This window comes from Giraffa tippelskirchi, chromosome 4 (genome assembly GCF_054371585.1).
Source record: "Giraffa tippelskirchi isolate mGirTip1 chromosome 4, T2T-mGirTip1v1.2.pri, whole genome shotgun sequence".
Classification (NCBI taxonomy): Eukaryota; Metazoa; Chordata; class Mammalia; order Artiodactyla; family Giraffidae; genus Giraffa; species Giraffa tippelskirchi.
The window spans coordinates 20,388,320-20,391,955 of NC_137278.1; the positions used below are offsets into that span (position 1 = coordinate 20,388,320).

Sequence of the window (3,636 nt, forward strand, 5' to 3'; positions counted from 1 at the left end):
CTCCCCTCTTCTCTTTTCTTTTCTCTCTTCTCTTCTTTTCTTTCTCTCCTCTTCTCTCCCCCACCACCCCTCTTTCTCACTCTCATAAATTGTGAGTAGAACGTAAGAATGCACTTCCTTTTTAAATGATGACAGCTTACTCCAGCAGAGGGAGTTCCCTTGTAACATCCCTTTCTGGCATGTGCAGGGCTAATGTGACTGGAGAGACTCTCCTTGAGCGGTTCTGTGTCAAGGATCGAGGCTGTATTCGAAACAGGTGGATGGAGCTAATGTATATTTCAAATAAGAGAACTGGCAGTTGGATTTAAGAAAGAAAAATGAAGATTTAATTCATGAATTGAGGTTGGATTTATAGTTTTGATATTATAAATTAATTCCTGCATTAAATGGGATCATCCAGGGTAAAGAGTAAATCAAGCTCCGCTTGAATTTTCACAAAGAGGATTGGGTGTTTTCTCTTTTGAAGACTTAAAAAGGAGCTGGTTGAGTCGACACTTCTGTGCTGTCACTTGGAATGAGAGCAGAGTCCTAAATTCGCGTCTGATGAGTTGTGAGACAGAGCAAGGGGAAGGATGCTCACGCCGGAGGGGACAGCCCCTCGCCCTGGTGCCCCGTCCTCAGCCCCTCACATGATCATCTCTCTGGGGCTGCTGCTCTTTCATTTCTCCTTGTTTAAAAAAAATTGCTCATTTTCTCTTTCTCATTTTCCTCATTCTCTTAGGGACAGTGAAACACAGACAACCTGAACTGGCTGGCCCAGGGAACAATGCTGCTTTATTTTTTCTTACAAATGTGCCTTCCCTGTTCATTACTCGAAGGTCACAAGAAGGGCTTGAACTTGTCCCTGGCCTTTCCCTAGAGGGTCAGCCTGCACTTGACATGGGTACTGGCTAAAGGTATGCTCTTGACCTTCACTCAAAATTCTCTGTCATGTTTTTGAGCCTCTTTCTTTCCAACAGCCCCTCCAAGAGCTGCACGGAGCCCTGAGTATGAAGGCTGCTTTGTGGTCCTTCCATAACCATGCTCTTTTTCCATCCAGGGTCCTGCCCCTCAGACCCTTCATACAAATTCCTTACTTGTTTCAGAGGTTGGGACACTGTCTAGTGCTTTATACAGCACCTGACATGCAGCTACGTTCTTGTTAGTAGGTGGGAGCCTAGAAACTTAATCTGAAATGTGGTAGGAAAAAAATAATATTAAAAGGGTGGGTCAATCCTTCATACATATATGAGCAGTGTGTGTGTGTGTGCATGCGCGCACTTAATGGTTTTCAAAGGCTTTTTGTTTTTCTTTTTACAGCTTCAAATCTGCTTTTTAAAAGCTTTATTAAATTAACATTTCATAAAATTCGCCTACTGTAAGAGTACAATTTACTGTGAGAAAATTTACAAAGTGGTGCACCCTTCACCAAAATCCAGTTTTGTGGGGAAGTACTCTGGCCACCTGATGTGAAGAACTGACTCACTGGAAAAGGCCCTGATGCTGGGAAAGTGAAGGCAGAAGAGAAGGGGACGACAGAGGATGAGATGTTTGGATGGCATCACTGATGCGATGCACATGAGTTTGAACAGGCACTGGGGGTTGGTGATGGACAGGGAAGCCTGGTGTGCTGCAGTCCTTGGGGTCACAATGATCGGACATGACTGAGCGACTGAACTGAACTGAAGTCCTTGGGAATCTTTGGAAATCTGAGGGAGGGGTCAGATTTCCCACAGCATGTGGAGTGGGGATCTAGGCTCTTTGATTTGGATAGACAAAGAAAGATTAAGCCCAGAGAGCTGGAAGACATGGGGACTTGTGAATTAAAAACTTCAGATCTAAAGAAACTGAGCACCATTCATAGTTAATAACCATTGCTAACACCTAAAGATTATTTGCTAAATGCTAGACATTGTTCTGAGGTTTCATCAACCCATTTGTTTTCAACAACTGGTGAGGCAAGTGTTTTTATTATCCATGATTTTTTAAATTGAGGAAGAAGGTTCCTAGCTGGTATTCAAATCAAGGTAGCATGTCTCCAGGAACCATATCCAACCAGCACTGTGCTCTGTAACTCACCAAGTGGTCTGGAACAAGGGACTCTACCCCTTGGACCTAGATTTCCTCCTCATTAAAATCAAAGACTTGGACTAGCCTATTGATACATACACTTGCTCACTCATTTACTCTCTCATTCCAGGCATAAAGTGAGAGTTTAGCACACTTGTGTAAGACAGTTTTCTTTTGCCTTTGAGTCTTTGCTTCTTTTTGGAGATTCCAGAACTTTTTTCCTTCTGATACACTGACCTTCCCTGCTGAATCTTTGTCATCAGTTTGTACACCCACCACCCTCCTTGTTGAAGCCATCCACCAACCTCAGGGCCCTTCCCCAATCATTGTTTTAGCTTCTGATTCACTGTTCATATGAAAACATCTTCATGATGGACAATTTCAGTATCCATCTGGATGACCCTTGTAACACTTGGGCACCAAATTCTTTGGTCTCCTCTCCTTTTCCTTCACCCAGCTCAGCCATGCATTCCCAAAGTCACACACACACACACACACACACACACACACATGTTCTTATCACGACCAATAACAACTATGACTCCATAATCTCCCTTTTTAAAAGAACTTCTCTCCTTGATCACTTTTCCAGCTCCTTTCTTCTAGTATCTTTGACTCCAACAGTTCTTTAACCTCACCTTGCCCGGCAATCTCTTCATTCTTCATTGTTGTGTCACTGTCTCTCACTCTTCTGTTGTCATCGATCTATGTACCCGGCTGAAATTCCATGGTCCATCAGTACAACCAGCAGGAAGCTGGACTTTCCTGGAAAAAAAAAACAAAACTGGTCTTGCTTTACATTTATCATCATTCATTTCAAGTGCACCCTTAAAGCAATTCAGTCCACATTTTATAATTCCCTTGTCTTACATACAGAGTTTCACAGTCCTTGATAATTGTTTCATTCACCTTCATTTTTTTGCCACAGATCTCTGATGTCTCCTTTCCAATCTGCAATCTATGCTGTTGATTTTGTTGAGAAAATTGAAGTTTTTCAGAGAACATGCACAAGTTTCGGTCAACTTGCCTACCTACTAACCTGTATCCATGCCTGTATACACTATTTCTTCTTCTTCCTATTCTGATGCAGAGATGAATTGTCTGTGTTCCTAGACAATGTAGTTTCTGATAGGTGTGTTCCAAATTCCATTCCCTCTCCCTACCTCTCTGACTTCATAATCAGTTTTTCTTCTCTGCCAGATCTTTCCCACAAGCATGCAAACATATAGCCATGTTTCCCATTACACACACAAAAAGAAAAAAATCCTCTGCTTTTAATTTACTTCCTTCTCTGTCATTCCATTTATCTCCTTCCTTTACACCAAAAGTCCACAAAGAAAAATGTCTTACCTCCTTGATTCAATTTTTTCCTTGTAGTATCAGGATAGTACAAGTAATCCTGTGATGAATGACATGAGTGATATAACAATAAACTTTTCTTTCTCTTTCACATCCTAGTCGGTGTGGGATGATGATGCTCCCGGGTGGTTCTCCTCCAGGCGTTGATCCAGGCTTAGAGTGCACTTCTGCTGTGTCACTTCCATCTTCACACAACATCCCTGGTGACTACAATGTGAAGAGTGAGCA

At 42.3% G+C, this 3,636-nt stretch overlaps 1 long non-coding RNA gene across 1 annotated transcript; it reads right to left on the reverse strand.

The window, feature by feature from the left end:
* Positions 1 to 2,600: 2,600 nt before the first annotated feature.
* LOC145547307 (uncharacterized) lies at positions 2,601 to 3,137 on the reverse strand. The gene is made up of 2 exons (XR_014083725.1): positions 2,959 to 3,137; positions 2,601 to 2,814 (listed from the first exon to the last, which is right to left on the reverse strand). It is a non-coding gene; the product is annotated as an uncharacterized LOC145547307 (long non-coding RNA).
* Positions 3,138 to 3,636: the final 499 nt, after the last annotated feature.